Raw genomic sequence first — 26,728 nt, forward strand, 5'->3', positions numbered from 1 at the left:
GAAGAATGCGAAAGTATGAGCCTGATGAGTGAAAATCCCAGGCCTAACCTAGACCTAACATGCGTTATCCTCAAAAATATTGATCGAAACCTGGTTTAATCGACTGTTTCAGTTTGGTACCACATTACTATGTGATCCATACCAGAAAATAACCCAGGATCTGTTCAACGAGTATGTGAAGGGAGCGAAAGTATGAGTCTGATGAGGTCAAATCCCAGACCTATCCCAGATCTAAACATGCGTTATCCTCTAAAATATTTATCAAGACCAGGTTTAATTGATTGTTTCAGTGTGGTCCCACATTACTACGTGATCCAAACCAGAAAAAACCCAGGATCTAGCCATCAAGTATGAGAAATATGCGAAAGAATGAGCCTGATGAGAGCAAATCCCAGACCTAACCCAGACCTAACATGCGTTATCCTCTAAAATATTTATCAAGACCAGGTTTAATTGAATGTTTCAGTGTGGTCCCACATTACTACGTGATCCAAACCAGAAAAAACCCAGGATCTGTTCAACAAGTATGTTAAAACTGCGACAGTATGACCCTGATGAGGGCAAATCCCAGGCCTAAACTAGACCTAACATGAATTATTCTCTAAAATATTGATCAAAACCAGGTTTATTTGACTGTTTCAGTGTGGTACCACATTACTACGTGATCCAATCCGGAAATAGCCCAGGATCTAGCCATGAAGTATGAGAAATATGCGAAAGTATGAGCCTGATGAGGGCAAATCCTAGACCTAACCCAGACCTAACATGCGTTATTCTCTAAAATATTTATCAAGACCAGGTTTAATTGAATGTTTCAGTGTGGTACCACAATACTACGTGATCCAATCCAGAAAAAACCCAGGATCCGTTCAACAAGTATGTGAAGAATGCGAAAGTATGAGTCTGATCAGTGAAAATCTCAGGCCTTACCTAGACCTAACTTGCGTTGTCCTCTAAAATATTGTTGGAAACCAGGTTTCATTGACTGTTTCAGTGTGGTACTACATTACTACGTGATGCAATCCAGAAAAAGCCCAGGATCTAGCCATCAAGTATGGGAAATATGCGAAAGTATGAGCCTGATGAGGGCAAATCCTAGACCTAACCCAGACCTAACATGCGTTATCCTCTAAAATATTGATCGAAACCAGGTTTAATTGACTGTTTCAGCGTGGTACCACATTACAACGTGATACAATCCAGAAACAGCCCAGGATCTAGCCAAGAAGTATGAGCAATATGCGAAAGTATGAGCCTGATGAGGGCAAATCCTAGACCTAACCCAATCCTAACATGCGTTATCCTCTAAAATATTCATCAAGACCAGGTTTAATTGAATGTTTCAGTGTGGTACCACATTACTACGTGAACCAAACCAGAAAAAACCCAGGATCTAGCCATCAAGTATGAGAAATATGCGAAAGAATGAGCCTGATGAGAGCAAATCCCAGACCTAACCTAGAGGTAACTTGCGTTATCCTCTAAAATATTGATCGAAACCAGGTTTAATCGACTGTTTCAGCGTGGTATCACATTACTACGTGATACAATCCAGAAACAGCCCAGGATCTAGCCATGAAGTATGAGAAATATGCGAAAGTATGAGCGTGATGAGGGCAAATCCTAGACCTATCCCAATCCTAACATGCGTTATCCTCTAAAATATTTATCAAGACCAGGTTTAATTGATTGTTTCAGTGTGGTCCCACATTACTACGTGATCCAATCCAGAAACAGCCCAGGATCTAGCCATGAAGTATGAGAAATATGCGAAAGTATGAGCCTGATGAGGGCAAATCCTAGACCTAACCCAAACCTAACATGCGCTATCCTCTAAAATAATTATCAAGACCAGATTTAATTGAATGTTTCAGTGTGGTACCACATTACTACGTGATCCAAACCAGAAAAAACCCAGGATCCGTTCAACAAGTATGTGGAGAATGCGAAAGTATGAGTCTGATGAGTGAAAATCCCAGACCTAACCTAGACCTAACATGCGTTATCATCTAAAATATTGATGGAAACCTGGTTTAATTGACTGTTTCAGTGTTGTACTTCATTACTACGTGATGCGATCCAGAAAAAGCCCAGGATCTAGCCATCAAGTATGAGAAATATGCGAAAGAATGAGCCTGATGAGAGCAAATCCCAGACCTAGCCCAGGCCTAACATGCGTTATCCTCAAAAATATTGATCGAAACCTGGTTTAATCGACTGTTTCAGTGTGGTACCACATTACTATGTGATCCAAACCAGAAAATAACCCAGGATCACTTCAACGAGTATGTGAAGTGTGCGAAAGTATGAGTCTGATTAGGGCAAATCCCAGACCTACCCCAGACCTAACATGCGCTATCCTCTAAAATAGTTATCAAGACCCGGTGTAATTGATTGTTTCAGTGTGGTCCCACATTACTACGTGATCCAAACCAGAAAAAACCCAGGATCCGTTCAACAAGTATCTGAAGAATGCGAAAGTATGAGTCTGATGAGGGCAAATCTTAGACCTAACCTTGACCTGACATGCGTTATCCTCTAAAATATTTATCCAGACCAGGTTTCATTGAATGTTTCAGTGTGGTACCACTTTACTATGTGATCCAATCCAGAAATAGCCCAGCATCTAGCCATCAAGTATGAGTAATATGCGAAAGAATGAGCCTGATGAGAGTAAATCCCAGACCTAACCTAGACCTAACATGAATTATTCTCTAAGATATTGGTCGAAACCAGGTTTAATTGACTGTTTCAGTGTGGTCCCACATTACTACGTGATCCAAACCAGAAAAAACCCAGGATCCGTTCAACAAGTATGTGAAGAATGCGAAAGTATGAGCCTGATGAGGGCAAATCTTAGACCTAACCCAGACCTAAGATGCGTTATCCTCTAAAATATTTATCCAGACCAGGTTTCATTGAATGTTTCAGTGTGGTACCACTTTACTACGTGATCCAATCCAGAAATAGCCCAGGATCTGTTCAACGAGTATGTGAAGGGAGCGAAAGTATGAGTCTGATGAGTGAAAATCCCAGGCCTGACCTAGACCTAACATGCGTTATCCTCTAAAATAATGAGCGAAACGAGGTTTAATGGACTGTTTCAGTGTGGTACAACACTACTACGGGATCCAAACCAGAAAAAACCCAGGATCTGTTCAACAAGTATGTGAAGAATGCGAAAGTATGAGCCTGATGAGTGAAAATCCCAGGCCTAACCTAGACCTAACATGCGTTATCCTCAAAAATATTGATCGAAACCTGGTTTAATCGACTGTTTCAGTTTGGTACCACATTACTATGTGATCCATACCAGAAAATAACCCAGGATCTGTTCAACGAGTATGTGAAGGGAGCGAAAGTATGAGTCTGATGAGGTCAAATCCCAGACCTATCCCAGATCTAACTTGCGTTATCCTCTAAGATATTGATCGAAACCAGGTTTAATCGACTGTTTCAGTGTGGTACCACATTACTACGTGATCCAAACCAGAAAAGACCCAGGATCAGTTCATCAAGTACGTGAAAAACGCGAAAGTAAGAGCCTAATGAGGGCAAATCCCAGACCTATCCCAGACGTAACTTGCGTTATCCTCTAAAATATTGATCGAAACCAGGTTTAATTGACTGTTTCAGCGTGGTACCACATTACAACGTGATACAATCCAGAAACAGCCCAGGATCTAGCCAAGAAGTATGAGCAATATGCGAAAGTATGAGCCTGATGAGGGCAAATCCTAGACCTAACCCAATCCTAACATGCGTTATCCTCTAAAATATTCATCAAGACCAGGTTTAATTGAATGTTTCAGTGTGGTACCACATTACTACGTGAACCAAACCAGAAAAAACCCAGGATCTAGCCATCAAGTATGAGAAATATGCGAAAGAATGAGCCTGATGAGAGCAAATCCCAGACCTAACCTAGAGGTAACTTGCGTTATCCTCTAAAATATTGATCGAAACCAGGTTTAATCGACTGTTTCAGCGTGGTATCACATTACTACGTGATACAATCCAGAAACAGCCCAGGATCTAGCCATGAAGTATGAGAAATATGCGAAAGTATGAGCGTGATGAGGGCAAATCCTAGACCTAACCCAATCCTAACATGCGTTATCCTCTAAAATATTTATCAAGACCAGGTTTAATTGATTGTTTCAGTGTGGTCCCACATTACTACGTGATCCAATCCAGAAAAAGCCCTGGATCTAGCCATCAAGTATGAGAAATATGCGAAAGAATGAGCCTGATGAGAGCAAATCCCAGACCTAACCCAGACCTAACATGCGTTATCCTCTAAAATATTTATCAAGACCAGGTTTAATTGAATGTTTCAGTGTGGTCCCACATTACTACGTGATCCAAACCAGAAAAAACCCAGGATCTGTTCAACAAGTATGTTAAAACTGCGACAGTATGACCCTGATGAGGGCAAATCCCAGGCCTAAACTGGACCTAACATGCGTTGTCGTCTAGAATATTGATGGAAACCAGGTTTAATTGACTGTTTCAGTGTTGTACTTCATTACTACGTGATGCAATCCAGAAAAAGCCCAGGATCTAGCCATCAAGTATGAGAAATATGCGAAAGAATGAGCCTGATGGGAGCAAATCCCAGACCTAACCTAGACCTAACATGAATTATTCTCTAAAATATTGATCAAAACCAGGTTTATTTGACTGTTTCAGTGTGGTACCACATTACTACGTGATCCAATCCGGAAATAGCCCAGCATCTAGCCATGAAGTATGAGAAATATGCGAAAGTATGAGCCTGATGAGGGCAAATCCTAGACCTAACCCATACCTAACATGCGTTATCCTCTAAAATATTTATCAAGACCAGGTTTAATTGAATGTTTCAGTGTGGTACCACATTACTACGTGATCCAAACCAGAAGAAACCCAGGATCCGTTCAACAAGTATGTGAAGAATGCGAAAGTATGAGTCTGATCAGTGAAAATCTCAGGCCTAACCTAGAGGTAACTTGCTTTATCCTCTAAAATATTGATCGAAACCAGGTTTAATCGACTGTTTCAGCGTGGTATCACATTACTACGTGACACAATCCAGAAACAGCCCTGGATCTAGCCATGAAGTATGAGAAATATGCGAAAGTATGAGCCTGATGAGGGCAAATCCTAGACCTAACCCAATCCTAACATGCGTTATCCTCTAAAATATTTATCAAGACCAGGTTTAATTGAATGTTTCAGTGTGGTACCACATTACTACATGACCCAAACCAGAAAAAAACCCAGGATCTGTTCAACAAGTATGTGAAAAACGCGAAAGTATAAGTCTGATGAGGTCAAATCCCAGACCAATCCCAGACTTAACTTGCGTTATCCTCTACAATATTGATGGAAACCAGGTTTAATGGACTGTTTCAGTGTGGCACCACATTACTATGTGATCCAAACCAGAGAATAACCCAGGATCTGTTCAACGAGTATGTGAAGGGTGCGAAAGTATGAGTCTGATGAGGTCAAATCCCAGACCTATCCCAGATCTAACTTGCGTTATCCTCTAAAATATTGATCGAAACCAGGTTTAATCGACTGTTTCAGTGTGGTACCACATTACTACGTGATCCAAACCATAGAATAACCCAGGATCTGTTCAACGAGTATGTGAAGTGTGCGAAAGTATGAGTCTGATGAGGGCAAATCCCAGGCCTAAACTAGACCTAACATGCGTTGTCCTCTAGAATATTGATGGAAACCAGGTTTAATTGACTGTTTCAGTGTTGTACTTCATTACTACGTGATGCGATCCAGAAAAAGCCCTGGATCTTGCCATCAAGTATGAGAAATATGCGAAAGAATGAGCCTGATGAAAGCAAATCCCAGACCTAACACAGACCTAACATGCGTTATCCTCAAAAATATTGATCGAAACCTGGTTTAATCGACTGTTTCAGTGTGGTACCACATTACTATGTGATCCAAACCAGAAAATAACCCAGGATCAGTTCAACGAGTATGTGAAGTGTGCGAAAGTATGAGTCTGATGAGGGCAAATCCCAGGCCTAAACTAGACCTAACATGCGTTGTCCTCTAGAATATTGATGGAAACCAGGTTTAATTGACTGTTTCAGTGTTGTACTTCATTACTACGTGATGCAATCCAGAAAAAGCCCAGGATCTAGCCATCAAGTATGAGTAATATGCGAAAGAATGAGCCTGATGAGAGTAAATCCCAGACCTAACCTAGACCTAACATGCGTTATATTCTAAATTATTTATCAAGACCAGGTTTAATTGAATGTTTCAGTGTGGTACCACATTACTACGTGATCCAAACCAGAAAAAACCCAGGATCCGTTAAACAAGTATGTGAAGAATGCGAAAGTATGAGTCTGATGAGTGAAAATCCCAGGCCTGGCCTAGACCTAACATGCGTTATCCTCTAAAATATTGAGCGAAACCAGGTTTAATCGACTGTTTCAGTGTGGTACCACTTTACTACGTGATCCAATCCAGAAATAGCCCAGGATCTAGCCATGAAGTATGAGAAATATGAGAAAGTATGAGCCTGATGAGGGCAAATCCTAGACCTAACCCAGACCTAACATGCGTTATATTCTAAAATATTTATCAAGACCAGGTTTAATTGAATGTTTCAGTGTGGTACCACATTACTACGTGATCCAAACCAGAAAAAACCCAGGATCCGTTCAACAAGTATGTGAAGAATGCGAAAGTATGAGTGTGATGAGTGAAAATCCCAGGCCTGACCTAGACCTAACATGCGTTATCCTCTAAAATATTGAGCGAAACCATGTTTAATGGACTGTTTCAGTGTGGTACCACATTACTACGTGATCCAAACCAGAAAAAACCCAGGATCTGTTCAACAAGTATGTGAAAAACGCGAAACTGTGAGCCTGATGAGGGCAAATCTTAGACCTAACCCAGACCTAAGATGCGTTATCCTCTAAAATATTTATCCAGACCAGGTTTCATTGAATGTTTCAGTGTGGTACCATTTACTACGTGATACAATGCAGAAACAGCCCAGGATCTAGCCATGAAGTATGAGAAATATGCGAAAATATGAGCCGGATGGGGGCAAATCCTAGACCTATCCCAGACCTAACTTGCGTTATCCTCTAAAATATTGATCGAAACCAGCTTTAATTGAGTGTTTCAGCGTGGTACCACATTACTACGTGATACAATGCAGAAACAGCCCAGGATCTAGCCATGAAGTATGAGAAATATGCGAAAATATGAGCCTGATGAGGGCAAATCTTAGACCTATCCCAGACCTAAGATGCGTTGTCCTCTAAAATATTTATCCAGACCAGGTTTCATTGAATGTTTCAGTGTGGTACCACTTTACTACGTGATCCAATCCAGAAATAGCCCAGGATCTAGCCATGAAGTATGAGAAATATGCGAAAGTATTAGCCTGATGAGGGCAAATCCTAGACCTAACCCAGACCTAACATGCGTTATCCTCTAAAATATTTATCAAGACCAGGTTTATTTGAATGTTTCAGTGTGGTACCACATTACTACGTGATCAAACCAGAAAATAACGCAGGATCTGTTCAAGGAGTATGTGAAAAACGCGAAACTGTGGGCCTGATGAGTGATTATCCCAGGCCTGACCTAGACCTAACATGCGTTATCCTCTAAAATATTGAGCGAAACCAGGTTTAATGGACTGTTTCAGTGTGGTACCACACTACTACGTGATCCAAACCAGAAAAAACCCAGGATCCGTTCAACAAGTATGTGAAGTGTGCGAAAGTATGAGTCTGATGAGTGAAAAAACCAGGCCTGACCTAGACCTAACATGCGTTATCCTCTAAAATATTTATCCAGAACAGGTTTCATTGAATGTTTCAGTGTGGTACCACTTTACTACGTGATCCAATCCAGAAATAGCCCAGGATCTAGCCATGAAGTATGAGAAATATGCGATAGTAAGAGCCTGATGAGGGCAAATCCTAGACCTATCCCAGACCTAACTTGCGTTATCCTCTAAAATATTGATCGAAACCAGGTTTAATTGACTGTTTCAGCGTGGTACCACATTACTACGTGATACAATGCAGAAACAGCCCAGGATCTAGCCATGAAGTATGAGAAATATGGGAAAGTATGAGCCTGATGAGGGCAAATCCTAGACCTAACCCAGACCTAACATGCGTTATCCTCTAAAATATTTATCAAGACCAGGTTTAAATGAATGTTTCAGTGTGGTACCACATTACTACGTGACCCAAACCAGAAAAAACCCAGGATCCGTTCAACAAGTATGTGAAGAATGCGAAAGTATGAGTGTGATGAGTGAAAATCCCAGGCCTGACCTAGACCTAACATGCGTTATCCTCTAAAATATTGAGCGAAACCATGTTTAATGGACTGTTTCAGTGTGGTACCACATTACTACGTGATCCAAACCAGAAAAGACCCAGGATCAGTTCATCAAGTACGTGAAAAACGCGAAAGTAAGAGCCTGATGAGGGCAAATCCTAGACCTAACCCAGACCTAACATGCGTTATCCTCTAACATATTTATCAAGACCAGGTTTAATTGATTGTTTCAGTGTGGACCCACATTACTTCGTGATCCAAACCAGAAAAAACCCAGGATCTTTTCAACAAGTATGTGAAAAACGCGAAACTGTGAGCCTGATGAGTGATTATCCCAGGCCTGACCTAGACCTAACATGCGTTATCCTCTAAAATATTGATCGAAACCAGGTTTAATCGATTGTTTCAGTGGGGTACCACATTACTATGTGATCCAAACCAGAAAATAACCCAGGATCTGTTCAGCGAGTATGTGAAGTGTGCGAAAGTATGAGTCTGATGAGGGCAAATCCCAGACCTATCCCAGACCTAACTTGCGTTATCCTCTAAAATATTGATCGAAACCAGGTTTAATCGACTGTTTCAGTGTGGTACCACATTACTACGTGATCCAAACCAGAAAAAACCCAGGATCTGTTCAACAAGTATGCGAAAAACGCGAAACTGTGAGCCTGATGAGGGCAAATCTTAGACCTAACCCAAGCCAAAGATGCGTTATCCTCTAAAATATTTATCCAGACCAGGTTTCATTGAATGTTTCAGTGTGATACCACTTTACTACGTGATCCAATCCAGAAATAGCCCAGGATCTAGCCATGAAGTATGAGAAATATGCGATAGTAAGAGCCTGATGAGGGCAAATCCTAGACCTATCCCAGACCTAACTTGCGTTATCGTCTAAAATATTGATCGAAACCAGGTTTAATTGACTGTTTCAGCGTGTTACCACATTACTACGTGATACAATGCAGAAACAGCCCAGGATCTAGCCATGAAGTATGAGAAATATGCGAAAGTATGAGTCTGATGAGGGCTAATCCCAGACCTATCCCAGACCTAACTTGCGTTATCCTCTAAAATATTGATCGAAACCAGGTTTAATTGACTGTTTTCGTGTGGTACCACATTACTACGTGATCCAAACCAGAAAAAACCCAGGATCTGTTCAACAAGTATGCGAAAAACGCGAAACTGTGAGCCTGATGAGGGCAAATCTTAGACCTAACCCAAGCCAAAGATGCGTTATCCTCTAAAATATTTATCCAGACCAGGTTTCATTGAATGTTTCAGTGTGATACCACTTTACTACGTGATCCAATCCAGAAATAGCCCAGGATCTAGCCATGAAGTATGAGAAATATGCGATAGTAAGAGCCTGATGAGGGCAAATCCTAGACCTATCCCAGACCTAACTTGCGTTATCGTCTAAAATATTGATCGAAACCAGGTTTAATTGACTGTTTCAGCGTGTTACCACATTACTACGTGATACAATGCAGAAACAGCCCAGGATCTAGCCATGAAGTATGAGAAATATGCGAAAGTATGAGCCTGATGGGGGCAAATCCCAGACGTAACCCAGACCTAACATGCGTTATCCTCTAAAATATTGATCGCAACCAGGTTTAATGGACAGTTTCTGTGTGGTACCACACAACTACATGATCCAAACCAGAAAAAACCCAGGATCTGTTCAACAAGTATGTGAAAAACGCGAAAGTCTGAGCCTGAATAGGGCAAATCCCAGACCTATCCCAGACCTAACTTGCGTTATCCTCTAAAATATTGATCGAAACCAGGTTTAATTGACTGTTTCAGTGTGGTACCACATTACTACGTGATCCAATCCAGAAATAGCCCAGGATCTAGCCATGAAGTATGAGTAATATGCGAAAGAATGAGCCTGATGAGAGTAAATCCCAGACCTAACCTAGACCTAACATGCGTTATATTCTAAATTATTTATCAAGACCAGGTTTAATTGAATGTTTCAGTGTGGTACCACATTACTACGTGATCCAAACCAGAAAAAACCCAGGATCCGTTAAACAAGTATGTGAAGAATGCGAAAGTATGAGTCTGATGAGTGAAAATCCCAGGCCTGGCCTAGACCAAACATGCGTTATCCTCTAAAATATTGAGCGAAACCAGGTTTAATCGACTGTTTCAGTGTGGTACCACTTTACTACGTGATCCAATCCAGAAATAGCCCAGGATCTAGCCATGAAGTATGAGAAATATGAGAAAGTATGAGCCTGATGAGGGCAAATCCTAGACCTAACCCAGACCTAACCTACGTTATCCTCTAAAATATTTATCAAGACCAGGTTTAATTGATTGTTTCAGTGTGGTCCCACATTACTACGTGATCCAAACCAGAAAAAATCCAGGATCCGTTCAACAAGTATGTGAAGAATGCGAAAGTATGAGCCTGATGAGGGCAAATCCCAGACCTATCCCAGACCTAACTTGCGTTATCCTCTAAAATATTGATCGAAACCAGGTTTAATTTACTGTTTCAGTGTGATACCACTTTACTACGTGATCCAATCCAGGAATAGCCCAGGATCTAGCCATGAAGTATGAGAAATATGCGATAGTAAGAGCCTGATGAGGGCAAATCCTAGACCTATCCCAGACCTAACTTGCGTTATCGTCTAAAATATTGATCGAAACCAGGTTTAATTGACTGTTTCAGCGTGTTACCACATTACTACGTGATACAATGCAGAAACAGCCCAGGATCTAGCCATGAAGTATGAGAAATATGCGAAAGAATGAGCCTGATGAGAGTAAATCCCAGACCTAACCTAGACCTAACATGCGTTATATTCTAAATTATTTATCAAGACCAGGTTTAATTGAATGTTTCAGTGTGGTACCACATTACTACGTGATCCAAACCAGAAAAAACCCAGGATCCGTTAAACAAGTATGTGAAGAATGCGAAAGTATGAGTCTGATGAGTGAAAATCCCAGGCCTGGCCTAGACCTAACATGCGTTATCCTCTAAAATATTGAGCGAAACCAGGTTTAATCGACTGTTTCAGTGTGGTACCACTTTACTACGTGATCCAATCCAGAAATAGCCCAGGATCTAGCCATGAAGTATGAGAAATATGAGAAAGTATGAGCCTGATGAGGGCAAATCCTAGACCTAACCCAGACCTAACATGCGTTATATTCTAAAATATTTATCAAGACCAGGTTTAATTGAATGTTTCAGTGTGGTACCACATTACTACGTGATCCAAACCAGAAAAAACCCAGGATCCGTTCAACAAGTATGTGAAGAATGCGAAAGTATGAGTGTGATGAGTGAAAATCCCAGGCCTGACCTAGACCTAACATGCGTTATCCTCTAAAATATTGAGCGAAACCATGTTTAATGGACTGTTTCAGTGTGGTACCACATTACTACGTGATCCAAACCAGAAAAAACCCAGGATCTGTTCAACAAGTATGTGAAAAACGCGAAACTGTGAGCCTGATGAGGGCAAATCTTAGACCTAACCCAGACCTAAGATGCGTTATCCTCTAAAATATTTATCCAGACCAGGTTTCATTGAATGTTTCAGTGTGGTACCATTTACTACGTGATACAATGCAGAAACAGCCCAGGATCTAGCCATGAAGTATGAGAAATATGCGAAAATATGAGCCGGATGGGGGCAAATCCTAGACCTATCCCAGACCTAACTTGCGTTATCCTCTAAAATATTGATCGAAACCAGCTTTAATTGAGTGTTTCAGCGTGGTACCACATTACTACGTGATACAATGCAGAAACAGCCCAGGATCTAGCCATGAAGTATGAGAAATATGCGAAAATATGAGCCTGATGAGGGCAAATCTTAGACCTATCCCAGACCTAAGATGCGTTGTCCTCTAAAATATTTATCCAGACCAGGTTTCATTGAATGTTTCAGTGTGGTACCACTTTACTACGTGATCCAATCCAGAAATAGCCCAGGATCTAGCCATGAAGTATGAGAAATATGCGAAAGTATTAGCCTGATGAGGGCAAATCCTAGACCTAACCCAGACCTAACATGCGTTATCCTCTAAAATATTTATCAAGACCAGGTTTATTTGAATGTTTCAGTGTGGTACCACATTACTACGTGATCAAACCAGAAAATAACGCAGGATCTGTTCAACGAGTATGTGAAAAACGCGAAACTGTGAGCCTGATGAGTGATTATCCCAGGCCTGACCTAGACCTAACATGCGTTATCCTCTAAAATATTGAGCGAAACCAGGTTTAATGGACTGTTTCAGTGTGGTACCACACTACTACGTGATCCAAACCAGAAAAAACCCAGGATCCGTTCAACAAGTATGTGAAGTGTGCGAAAGTATGAGTCTGATGAGTGAAAAAACCAGGCCTGACCTAGACCTAACATGCGTTATCCTCTAAAATATTTATCCAGAACAGGTTTCATTGAATGTTTCAGTGTGGTACCACTTTACTACGTGATCCAATCCAGAAATAGCCCAGGATCTAGCCATGAAGTATGAGAAATATGCGATAGTAAGAGCCTGATGAGGGCAAATCCTAGACCTATCCCAGACCTAACTTGCGTTATCCTCTAAAATATTGATCGAAACCAGGTTTAATTGACTGTTTCAGCGTGGTACCACATTACTACGTGATACAATGCAGAAACAGCCCAGGATCTAGCCATGAAGTATGAGAAATATGGGAAAGTATGAGCCTGATGAGGGCAAATCCTAGACCTAACCCAGACCTAACATGCGTTATCCTCTAAAATATTTATCAAGACCAGGTTTAAATGAATGTTTCAGTGTGGTACCACATTACTACGTGACCCAAACCAGAAAAAACCCAGGATCCGTTCAACAAGTATGTGAAGAATGCGAAAGTATGAGTGTGATGAGTGAAAATCCCAGGCCTGACCTAGACCTAACATGCGTTATCCTCTAAAATATTGAGCGAAACCATGTTTAATGGACTGTTTCAGTGTGGTACCACATTACTACGTGATCCAAACCAGAAAAGACCCAGGATCAGTTCATCAAGTACGTGAAAAACGCGAAAGTAAGAGCCTGATGAGGGCAAATCCTAGACCTAACCCAGACCTAACATGCGTTATCCTCTAACATATTTATCAAGACCAGGTTTAATTGATTGTTTCAGTGTGGACCCACATTACTTCGTGATCCAAACCAGAAAAAACCCAGGATCTTTTCAACAAGTATGTGAAAAACGCGAAACTGTGAGCCTGATGAGTGATTATCCCAGGCCTGACCTAGACCTAACATGCGTTATCCTCTAAAATATTGATCGAAACCAGGTTTAATCGATTGTTTCAGTGGGGTACCACATTACTATGTGATCCAAACCAGAAAATAACCCAGGATCTGTTCAGCGAGTATGTGAAGTGTGCGAAAGTATGAGTCTGATGAGGGCAAATCCCAGACCTATCCCAGACCTAACTTGCGTTATCCTCTAAAATATTGATCGAAACCAGGTTTAATCGACTGTTTCAGTGTGGTACCACATTACTACGTGATCCAAACCAGAAAAAACCCAGGATCTGTTCAACAAGTATGCGAAAAACGCGAAACTGTGAGCCTGATGAGGGCAAATCTTAGACCTAACCCAAGCCAAAGATGCGTTATCCTCTAAAATATTTATCCAGACCAGGTTTCATTGAATGTTTCAGTGTGATACCACTTTACTACGTGATCCAATCCAGAAATAGCCCAGGATCTAGCCATGAAGTATGAGAAATATGCGATAGTAAGAGCCTGATGAGGGCAAATCCTAGACCTATCCCAGACCTAACTTGCGTTATCGTCTAAAATATTGATCGAAACCAGGTTTAATTGACTGTTTCAGCGTGTTACCACATTACTACGTGATACAATGCAGAAACAGCCCAGGATCTAGCCATGAAGTATGAGAAATATGCGAAAGTATGAGTCTGATGAGGGCTAATCCCAGACCTATCCCAGACCTAACTTGCGTTATCCTCTAAAATATTGATCGAAACCAGGTTTAATTGACTGTTTTCGTGTGGTACCACATTACTACGTGATCCAAACCAGAAAAAACCCAGGATCTGTTCAACAAGTATGCGAAAAACGCGAAACTGTGAGCCTGATGAGGGCAAATCTTAGACCTAACCCAAGCCAAAGATGCGTTATCCTCTAAAATATTTATCCAGACCAGGTTTCATTGAATGTTTCAGTGTGATACCACTTTACTACGTGATCCAATCCAGAAATAGCCCAGGATCTAGCCATGAAGTATGAGAAATATGCGATAGTAAGAGCCTGATGAGGGCAAATCCTAGACCTATCCCAGACCTAACTTGCGTTATCGTCTAAAATATTGATCGAAACCAGGTTTAATTGACTGTTTCAGCGTGTTACCACATTACTACGTGATACAATGCAGAAACAGCCCAGGATCTAGCCATGAAGTATGAGAAATATGCGAAAGTATGAGCCTGATGGGGGCAAATCCCAGACGTAACCCAGACCTAACATGCGTTATCCTCTAAAATATTGATCGCAACCAGGTTTAATGGACAGTTTCTGTGTGGTACCACACAACTACATGATCCAAACCAGAAAAAACCCAGGATCTGTTCAACAAGTATGTGAAAAACGCGAAAGTCTGAGCCTGAATAGGGCAAATCCCAGACCTATCCCAGACCTAACTTGCGTTATCCTCTAAAATATTGATCGAAACCAGGTTTAATTGACTGTTTCAGTGTGGTACCACATTACTACGTGATCCAATCCAGAAATAGCCCAGGATCTAGCCATGAAGTATGAGTAATATGCGAAAGAATGAGCCTGATGAGAGTAAATCCCAGACCTAACCTAGACCTAACATGCGTTATATTCTAAATTATTTATCAAGACCAGGTTTAATTGAATGTTTCAGTGTGGTACCACATTACTACGTGATCCAAACCAGAAAAAACCCAGGATCCGTTAAACAAGTATGTGAAGAATGCGAAAGTATGAGTCTGATGAGTGAAAATCCCAGGCCTGGCCTAGACCTAACATGCGTTATCCTCTAAAATATTGAGCGAAACCAGGTTTAATCGACTGTTTCAGTGTGGTACCACTTTACTACGTGATCCAATCCAGAAATAGCCCAGGATCTAGCCATGAAGTATGAGAAATATGAGAAAGTATGAGCCTGATGAGGGCAAATCCTAGACCTAACCCAGACCTAACCTACGTTATCCTCTAAAATATTTATCAAGACCAGGTTTAATTGATTGTTTCAGTGTGGTCCCACATTACTACGTGATCCAAACCAGAAAAAATCCAGGATCCGTTCAACAAGTATGTGAAGAATGCGAAAGTATGAGCCTGATGAGGGCAAATCCCAGACCTATCCCAGACCTAACTTGCGTTATCCTCTAAAATATTGATCGAAACCAGGTTTAATTTACTGTTTCAGTGTGATACCACTTTACTACGTGATCCAATCCAGGAATAGCCCAGGATCTAGCCATGAAGTATGAGAAATATGCGATAGTAAGAGCCTGATGAGGGCAAATCCTAGACCTATCCCAGACCTAACTTGCGTTATCGTCTAAAATATTGATCGAAACCAGGTTTAATTGACTGTTTCAGCGTGTTACCACATTACTACGTGATACAATGCAGAAACAGCCCAGGATCTAGCCATGAAGTATGAGAAATATGCGAAAGAATGAGCCTGATGAGAGCAAATCCCAGACCTAACCTAGACCTAGCATGTGTTATCCTCTAAAATATTGAGCGAAACCAGGTTTAATGGACGGTTTCAGTGTGGTACCACATTACTACGTGATACAAACCAGAAAAAACCCAGGATCCGTTCAACAAGTATGTGAAGAATGCGAAAGTATGAGTCTGATGAGTGAAAATCCCAGGCCTAACCTAGACCTAACATGCGTTATCCTCAAAAATATTGTTGCGCCGGGGAGTATTGCTCGTCGCTCGCCTCATATTGTCACAACACAATTAAAACAGCACAACGTAACACACTAATGTAAACTGGGAACTTTATTAACAACAGTGCTTTTCAATACGTCTGTTCGCCTTGCGATCTGTCGTAATTCTAATCTTCAAAACGTTGCCGGTTTCTCAGCAACCGGAAGGCTCGGGATCTCGCATCCGCTCGTTTTTGTGTGGCAGCTTCACCTCATCGCGAAGCCTCTTCACACCATTGCGACGATGCAATTTCGCGGTATTGCGCGGAATCTTCATACCGTCGCAACACTGCTTCCTCTTCCTTCAGAGCGGTCGTCCCGACCGCTGCAAATTCCGTTCGAACAGCCAACTTCACCCGTAGTCTCCTAACCTCCGGGTTGTCGCGAAGCTGCGTCGAACCTGTACACCTCTGCCTGTAAAGTAGATAAACTAATAGGTCGATCATTTACCTGAGTGGCCTTTATCAGACAGTCAGCACCTTGACATTCGTCCTTCGTCCCAAGGAAAACCACTCAAAAACCTTGAGCAAGGCGCCGGTGTAACCTTCGGAATACTTCGTCCGAACTTAGACATCTTCGGGGATGAGGAAATCCCGACTGCTCCTCGCCCTTCCCCTTGACTCTTGCGGCTTGCGTGCTTCTTTCTTGAGGACTTCCCGGATGCGGATTCCCCCCAGCCTCACGAAAGAACTTCCCATGGGATGTTCCCCGATCTCCAAGGAGAATTTCCTCGAAGATCGGTTGTGGAACATACCACAATTCCGCCGTCCGACCGTCTGTGCCCCACTCCGCTATTAGAGTCGAGCATGACTGGGGGGCGACCCTCCCCGGGGAGAATCGCACTTCCCCGGCCGTTCTGACCTGCGGAAATGGAGAGTCCTCCGCGGCCGGTAGGAAAACCCGATCCTCGCCTTCTGCGATGAAACGTCCTCTTCTTGGGCGAAGATGTCGGCCATCTTCCTCGATCCTCACCTCGCAATATCTTCGCAGGGGGCGTCTCGTGAATCGTACCGAGCCAGTCGATTCACATGCTCAACCCTTGGTTTGGACTTCTGGAAACGGACTATACGGAAACCCAACTTATCCAGCCGATTCTTCACATCGCCTTCTTGTTGTCACCTTCAGCACAGACCTTGGCAGGGAACCCATAACATACAGCGCTTTCCCTTCTGAAGGTGCTCCCATAAGCCCTATCCTTCCGAAAGATGCCCCGACGAGCGCCATCCCTCCAGAAGGTGCTCTGGCGAGCCCTATCCCTTCAAAGAGTGCTGCGACGAGCCTTATCCCTTCGAAAGGTGCTCCCACGAGCCCTATCCTTCCAAAAGATGCCCCGCCGAGCGCCATCCCCTGAGAAGGTGCTCCGGCGAGCCTTATCCCTCCAAAGGGTACTCCTCTTCCCTTCTTAAAAGGTCCTTCCATTGCAGTCAGTTGACCATGACGATGATTCATTTTCCAAATCATCTCGGCGATTCCTTCAACGCGGAACAATTCTCCTTCTACGCCGCCTTCTGCTGGTACTTCCTGGGGCAATTCCACCGCATAGGTCCCGTTTCCCCGCAGTTCCAACACTCCATGGGTCTTTCGCATTCAGTCCCCTTTTCCGGTGTATCCTCTTCTTCGTCCGGATATCTCCTCTTGCGAGACTCTCCCTCCTCGACGGAAGAACAATCCTTGACAGCGATCCTGCGCACGACGGGGGCGGATGAAGACGAAGTCGGCGGGAGCCCCACTACGCCAACTTCTTCCAGTTTCCCTTCTTCTAGGGGGCCTCTTCTCTCCTCCTCTTCTTCGGGCAGTTCCGCTGTAAATGTCCCTCCTGTCCGCAGTTCCAGCACTCCGAGACCGGCTTCCCAGCAGTCCTCTTCTCCAACTTTCCCTTGGGAAAACAAGTGACACCCTGAATGCAGTCCTTAACACGGCAAGGACCAGGGGCCACAGACTCGACGGCCTCAATCTCCAGGACTCTGATCACAGCCGCCCTGAGAGTATTGAAACCGCCTAGCCTCAGCGTCCTCCTCATTTCCTCATTGGCCAGGGCGGAGACGAACTGAGAGGCGGCCAGCTTATCCCTGACTTCCATTGGACAATCACCAAAGGAAGCCTGCGCCAACCTCTCAATCTCCGAAGCCAAATCAGAAATCGACTCCCCCTTCCGTTGAGTATAATTTTGGAATTTCACGTAATTTAGATTCGCGAAATTCTTGGTTCCGAAACGGAACTCCAAAGCGGAAACCAAGACACCAAAATCACAACGCGACTCCTCGGAAAGAGCAGTCAAAACACTCCGAGCGGGCCCCTCCAGACATGCGATCAAGGCCAACGCTTTCCTTGGTGCATCCCATCCATTCGCCTTCGCAATCGCCTCGAATTGCACCCGGTACTCCTCCCAACAAGCTCTTCCATCAAACGCTGGTGGTTTTAGGACGTACCCCAGAAATCCACCAGTCGCTTCCAACGGAGGAGCCGACTGCGAAGTGGAAGGCATCGCGAGTCCAGCAACAACAGGATTATCCCTAACAAAATTATTAACAAGGCTGGACTCGCGATCCTCGCTACGGAACGCCGCGGCCGACAGGTTATCGATCACACTTTTAAAATTCTCCGCAAGCACCTGATAACGGTCTTCCATGGCCCTTATCCTTCCTTCCACAGCAGCCTCCTTCGCCGAAGCGGCAGCCTCCTTCGCGGCCTGCCTCTCTTCGGTCCGCTTCCGATCCTCTTCCCACCTGGACTCGAAAGTTCTCTGCTGCTCCTGGAACTGCGCCGCGAGGCTCCTCTGCAGGCCCTCGAACAACAGTTCCAAGGAAGGAACGGCCTCTCCCTCCCCGGCGGTAGATCGGGTCGACATCCCGCTTCTGGCACCACTGTTGCGCCGGGGAGTATTGCTCGTCGCTCGCCTCATATTGTCACAACACAATTAAAACAGCACAACGTAACACACTAATGTAAACTGGGAACTTTATTAACAACAGTGCTTTTCAATACGTCTGTTCGCCTTGCGATCTGTCGTAATTCTAATCTTCAAAACGTTGCCGGTTTCTCAGCAACCGGAAGGCTCGGGATCTCGCATCCGCTCGTTTTTGTGTGGCAGCTTCACCTCATCGCGAAGCCTCTTCACACCATTGCGACGATGCAATTTCGCGGTATTGCGCGGAATCTTCATACCGTCGCAACAATATTGATCGAAACCTGGTTTAATCGACTGTTTCAGTTTGGTACCACATAACTATGTGATCCAAACCAGAAAATAACCCAGGATCTGTTCAACGAGTATGTGAAGTGTGCGTAAGTATGAGTCTGATGAGGGCAAATCCCAGACCTATCCCAGACCTAACTTGCGTTATCCTCTAAAATATTGATCGAAACTAGGTTTAATCGACTGTTTCAGAGTGGTACCACATTACTAGTGATCCAAACCAGAAAATAACCCAGGATCTGTTCAACGAGTATGTGAAGTGTGCGAAAGTATGAGTCTGATGAGGGCAAATCCCAGACCTATCCCAGACCTAACTTGCGTTATCCTCTAAAATATTGATCGAAACTAGGTTTAACCGACTGTTTCAGTGTGGAACCACATCACTACGTGATCCAAACCAGAAAAAACCCAGGATCAGTTAAACAAGTATGCGAAGAATGCGAAAGTATGAGTCTGATGAGTGAAAATCCCAAGCCTAACCTAGACCTAACATGCGTTATCCTCAAAAATATTGATCGAAACCTGGTTTAATCGACTGTTTCAGTGTGGTACCACATTACTATGTGATCCAAACCAGAAAATAACCCAGGATCTGTTCAAAGAGTATGTGGAGTGTGCGTAAGTATGAGTCTGATGAGGGCAAATCCCAGACCTATCCCAGACCTAACTTGCGTTATCCTCTAAAATATTGATCGAAACTAGGTTTAATCGACTGTTTCAGAGTGGTACCACATTACTAGTGATCCAAACCAGAAAATAACCCAGGATCTGTTCAACGAGTATGTGAAGTGTGCGAAAGTATGAGTCTGATGAGGGCAAATCCCAGACCTATCCCAGACCTAACATGCGTTATCCTCTAAAATATTTATCAAGACGAGGTTTAATTGATTGTTTCAGTGTGGACCCACATTACGACGTGTTCCAAACCAGAAAAAACCCAGGATCTAGCCATCAAGTATGAGAAATATGCGAAAGAATGAGCCTGATGAGAGCAAATCCCAGACCTAACCTAGACCTAACATGAATTATTCTCTAAAATATTGGTCGAAACCAGGTTTAATTGACTGTTTCAGTGTGGTCCCACATTACTACGTGATCCAAACCAGAAAAAACCCAGGATCCGTTCAACAAGTGGGTGAAAAACGCGAAACTGTGAGCCTGATGAGGGCAAATCTTAGACCTAACCCAGACCTAAGATGCGTTATCCTCTAAAATATTTATCCAGACGAGGTTTAATTGAATGTTTCAGTGTGGTACCACGTTACTACGTGAACCAAACCAGAAAAACCCCAGGATCCGTTCAACAAGTATGTGAAGAATGCAAAAGTATGAGTCTGATGAGTGAAAATCCCAGGCCTGACCTAGACCTAACATGCGTTATCCTCTAAAATAATGAGCGAAACGAGGTTTAATGGACTGTTTCAGTGTGGTACAACACTACTACGAGATCCAAACCAGAAAAAACCCAGGATCTGTTCAACAAGTATGTGAAAAACGCGAAAGTATGAGCCTGATGAGGGCAAATCCCAGACCTATCCCAGACCTAACTTGCGTTGTCCTCTAAAGTATTGATGGAAACCAGGTTTAATTGACTGTTTCAGTGTTGTACTTCATTACTACGTGATGCAATCCAGAAAAAGCCCAGGATCTAGCCATCAAGTATGAGAAATATGCGAAAGAATGAGCCTGATGAGAGCAAATCCCACACCTAACCTAGACCTAACATGAATTATTCTCTAAGATATTGGTCGAAACCAGGTTTAATTGACTGTTTCAGTGTGGTCCCACATTACAACGTGATCCAAACCAGAAAAAACGCAGGATCCGTTCAACAAGTATGTGAAGAATGCGAAAGTATGAGTCTGATGAGGGCAAATCCCAGACCTATCCCAGACCTAACTTTTTTTTTTTTTTTTTTTTTTTTTTGTCGTGGGGAAAATCTTCGAAAGACTCCCTCCCACCTCCTTGGGGAGAGGTGGGAGGGGTGTGTGGGATTCCCCGCGCTCGTACAACGACAGGCGCGGGACCTACCCACTAAAAACCCCACGGTGACCCTTCGGCACGCTTTGGGAGGATACCGGGAATCGCTCGAAGCATTCTTCCGGTATCCTCCCCGTGCCCGCGCTTTCGCGCCCATCCCCCGGGGGGCAATCGGTCCCCCCGGTAGGCACACTGCCTCATAGCGGCGGGACGGGGTCACTCCATCCCGCCGCTATCCGTCCCGGGGCCGCGTTTAGTGGCGGCTGCGAGCCCCAACTCGCAACCGCCCGCGACCCCGATTCCACCCCTCGGCGGCCGGGCGTTCATGGCCACACCAGACCGCCGAGGGTGCCTCCCCTTGCGTCGGACCGGTAGGGGGAGGCACTCCTACCCCCACCCGGTCCGACCCGGCGCCGCCTGGCGGGAGGAGGGTCCCCTCAGGACCCCCCTCCCAGCCTAGGTCATCCGCCACGCCGAGGCGGCCGCCCGCGACGCCTCGCGACCGGGCGACGACCTCGGGCCACCGCACGAGCGCGAGCTTCAGTGCGCCGCTGAAGCTCGCGCTCCCTCCCCGCGGCCTCCTTCTGCAACATTACGTTCTCGCAGAAGGAGGCCACGGCCCTCCACTTCTCCTCGCTGCCGAGCATGGCGCGCACCACGCCCGGCAGCGAGACATCCCGCCCGACGACGCCGACCAGGACACGGCGCTCCCCCTCCCACGCGGGGCATACCTCCAGGGTATGATCCGCCGTGTCCTGCTCAGCGTCGCAGTGGCAGCAACGCGCCGTCGGCTCCTTCCCTATCCGGCACAGGTATCTTCCGAAGCTGCCATGCCCGGAAAATACCTGTGCCAGCCGATAGGTGAGGCTGCCATGGCCTCTGTCCAGCCACTCCTTCAGGAGTGGCCGAACAGCCCCGACAGTCCGGTGCCCCGCGGTTGGCAGAGCCAGCCGCTCCTGCCACGCGAGCAACACGGACTGCCGGGCCTGGCGCTTCAAATCGCCCCAAGCAGGTTCCTGCCCGCCCGGGACCGCCCCCACCCCCGCGCGTCGGTCGACGTGGTGCCGGTACATCACCGCGTGCGACCGCGCGAGCAGGTCCATGGGCGGCATCCCCGCTAGAACCGTCGCCGCCTCGTGTGACATGGTCCGATACCCGCGGACGACCCTGAGCGCCACGCGCCTCTGAACCCGACGCAGCATAGTCATGCTGCGCCGGGAGGCAGCCAGGTCGTCCGCCCAGACGGGGGCCCCGTATAGGGCCACCGACTGGACCATTGCCACATAGAGGCGACGAACTCGGCCCGCCGGGCCCCCCAGGTTGGGCAGGATCCGGCCCAGAGCCGCAACCATCCTTTCCAACCGGGGGACCAGGCAGCGGAAATGCTTCTCGAAACGCCAGTGGCTATCGAGGATCAGCCCTAGATACCTGATCTGGGGCTTCACCTCGATGTCAGCCCCACCCACCCGAATCAGAGGGGGTGGCGGATCCTGCCGAGGTGAATGAAACGCAATCACCTCGGTCTTATGGACCGCCACCGTCATCCCCATCCCCCTGATCCGGTCGACGACGCGTTGCGACCCCTCCACCGCGCGACGCATGGCCCTCCCCCAGTGCGCCCCGACGGCCAGCACCAGTGTGTCATCCGCATAACACACCGTGCTGACGCCGTCGGGGAGGCCGGCCCGCAACACCGAGTCGTACGCGATGTTCCACAGGAGTGGCCCGAGGACCGACCCCTGCGGAACACCGCAGTACACCTCCCTCCGCATATCACCATCCCGGCCCGGATACTCGATCCACCTGCCGCGGAGATAATCCCCGACGACCGCCCTGAGACAAGGGGGGACTCGATGATATTCGAGTCCCCTCCTTATCTCTTCCCAGGGGAGGGTGTTAAAGGCATTGGCAATATCCAAGGATATTGCCAATGCCACCCCTCCCCGGGAGACGGCCGCCTCCGAGAGGGCCCTCACACGACCTATCGCGTCGATAGTCGATCGGCCCCCCCGGAAACCGAACTGGCAGTCGGCCAGACCGGGATCAACCCGCGACAGGTGCTCGACGAGGCGGGCAGCAATCACACGCTCGAAGAGCTTGCCCACCTCGTCGAGGAGACAAATGGGCCGGTATGCGGAGGGAGACTCCGCGGGCCGACCCTCCTTCCGGAGGAGCACCATCCTCGCCACCTTCCAACTGGGGGGGAATCGCCCGTCCCTCAGGCAGCGGTCGAACAACCGCCTGAGGTCGGCCCCAAGGACGCCCTGGGTCAAGACCCAAACCCGGCCGGGCACACCATCCGGACCCGGGGCCGTGTTACGAACCCCGAGCCGTCTGATGGCCGCTGCCAGCTCCTCCTGCGTGACCCCCAGCTCGGCCGTCCACTCCACTGGGACAGCCGCCGCCGCCGGAGGACGCGGTCCCCTCTCCCCAATTGGGAAGAGTGTATTGACCACGTCCTCCAGCAGCCGGGGGTCAAGACCCTCGGTGACGGGGGGCGCCCACGGGCGGAGCTTATTCAGCACCACCTTATATGGGCGCCCCCATGGATCGTCATCAAGGGTCTGGAGGAGCTCCTTCCATGCCTGGGTCTTGGCCCGTCTGATGGCGACCTGCAGAGCAACCCGCGCCACGCGGTATGCTCCATACAGGTCATCAGCTGCCCTCGCTCGCGCCACGCCGTCGCCTGTACGTTGACGACGGCGCGCGCGGGTGTACTGGCGTCGGGCGCGGACAGTCGCGACTCGCAACTCCGCGATCGCGTCCGACCACCAGTACACCGCCCGGCGAGGAGAAGCCCGCCCGACCCGAGGCATCGCCGCGTCGCAAATACCCGCGACCAATGCTCCCAGCCGGGCGACCTCCTCCTCTATGCTCGGCAACTCGGCCGCTCCCTGCGGCCAAGTTGCAGCGAGGGCAGCTGCCATCAGGGCGTCCTTGTCCAGGCGCCGAAGCGCCCAGCGGCGTGGTGGGGTGCCACGCAGGCGGCCGTGTCGGGATGCACTCGCGGCGGCAGAGACCTCCATCCGGATGTACCGGTGATCGGAGAGTGTCTCTGCCCCCGCGACCACGTGCCAACCCGACACCATGCGCACGGCGTTGGGGGTCGCGAATCCAACATCCACGATGGACCCCCCATATCGCCGCACGCATGTGTGCTCCGACCCCCGGTTCAATACCCGGAGGTCGAGCCCCGCCGCCCAATCGCCCAGGATCCCGCCGCGAACGGAGGTCCTGGGGGATCCCCAAGCCACCGACTTGGCATTAAAATCCCCCAGGACCAGCACCGGCCGGGCCTCGTAGCGCTGCACGCATGCCGCAACCTCGGCCAAGTACAGCTCGAACGCAGCGTGACCGCTACGGGGCGAAATGTAGCACCCCACCACAGCGACTCCCCCCCAGTCCACGGCGACGAATCCCCGACCGCGCTCCAACAAGGAGAACGGTGGGGACCCGTCGCCCCCTCCCCATACCGTCGCCACCAAGCTGTCCGCATCGCCCACCCAATGAGGGTGATCAGGGACGCAGTACGGCTCGGCGGCGACCGCCAGGCCAACCCCCCACTCCGCGAGGACTTGGGACATCAAGTCCTGTGCCGCGCGGCAGTGGTTGAGGTTGGCCTGGAGGAGGAGGCGGGGCGGCATTAATTAATGGCCGCGCCAGCCTCCTCCCGGCCGTCCGTCCCCGTAGCACCGTCCACCTCCATGGAGGACGATGCCACCGCCCTCGGCACTGGAGCCGGTGCAGCCCGCCTCTTCCTCTCCTTCCGGGAGGGGGGAGAGCACTTCTTGCTCCCCACCCTGTGATCGGCTGGCCTCCCCATGTCCGCACACAGCGGGCAGTGGGGGGCCGCCGAGCACTGGCTCGCACGGTGCTCTTTGGCACCGCAGCGGTAACACTGACCGCTGCGGTCCACCGGCGAGGTGCACCACTGCCTCACGTGCCCCAATTCGAGGCAGCGGTGACACTGGAGCGGGCGCGGCGCGAGGATTTCCACTCGCGCCGAAACCCACCCCACCAACACCCTCCCGGATTCCGCCACCTTACGGGCGGCGGAGAGGGGGCACCGGGCCCACACCGACCCGAGGCCGGAGGGCGACCTGCGGATCTCTCCGATCCGCAGGTCCTCCACAGGACAGTCCCCCGCCCTCGCAAGGGCACGGGACACATCCTGTGCGCTGACCGAGTCGTCCAGCCCACAAACGCGCATCTCCGTGCGCTTCGTGGGCCGGGCGACCAGGATACCTCGCTCGCCCAGCTGCTCCCGGAGCCTCTGGGCGAGACGATCCGCCTTCGCGCCGCCTTCTGCACCGGGGATCTCCAGCAAGAGACCCCCGGTCACGGCCCTCTTCGCCCTCACGGAGGCGATGCCCAGCTCTTCCAGGGAGATATTCTCCCTGGCGAGCCGCATCGCCTCCGCGAGGGTCAGGTCGCCCCCCTGCGCAACGGTCAGCGTCACCGCTGCCGTTTTTGGGGGACGACCTGGTCGTGCCTTCCCGACCTTCGCGGCCTTTACCTTGGCCGCCGGCGGCGGAGGCGGAGGCTGCGGTTGCGAGGCCTTCCTCGCCGCCCGCTTCGCCTTCCGCCCCACCACCTCACTCCACGCCACCCCCCCTTGGGAGGGTGCTGTGGAGGACGCGACCACCGCGACCACGGGTACACCACCCCCCTTGGGGGTCGCGACCCGGGGCCCTGGTGCCGCAACGCTGGGCGGAGCCTTCACTCCGCCCTTCTTTGCCTTCCCCGACTGTACCGGAACAGGTCGGGGAGGCACCGCCTTCCTGCTGACCGCTCTTCCGGCGAGGAGCTCCTCCCGGAAGGCGGCCAGCTTGCCATCAATCATGTCCCCAATCCTCCTCAGAAGATCGTCTTCTGAGGAGGACGGGGACTTCTTCACGGGCGGAGTACGGGTGGAGGGGCCCGCGGTGCCCCGCACCACTGCCGCCTCACTCCGCTTATTTACCTCCGCCGAGGGACGCGGCGGTGGAGGAGGAGGGAGGATGGGAGGGAGGGCCGCGCTGTTCCACAGCGCCTCTGCCCTCCTCCTCCCCTGTCGCTCCTCCTCCAACAGGAGCTGCAGACGGGCGTTCCGCCCTCTGAGCTCCCGCGCCGCCTCCCTCATTTCCTCCGCCGCGGCCTTCAGGGCCTCCGCGCCACCGCTTTTCTGCCCCTTAAAGGCGCAGGCAGCGGCGACTTTCTCCACCCGCCTCAGGGACGAGGAGATCCTCTCCGATATCTCCTCGGTCACCTC

The sequence above is a fragment of the Colletes latitarsis genome, unplaced genomic scaffold (assembly GCF_051014445.1).
Source record: "Colletes latitarsis isolate SP2378_abdomen unplaced genomic scaffold, iyColLati1 scaffold0006, whole genome shotgun sequence".
In the NCBI taxonomy this organism is placed as follows: Eukaryota; Metazoa; Arthropoda; class Insecta; order Hymenoptera; family Colletidae; genus Colletes; species Colletes latitarsis.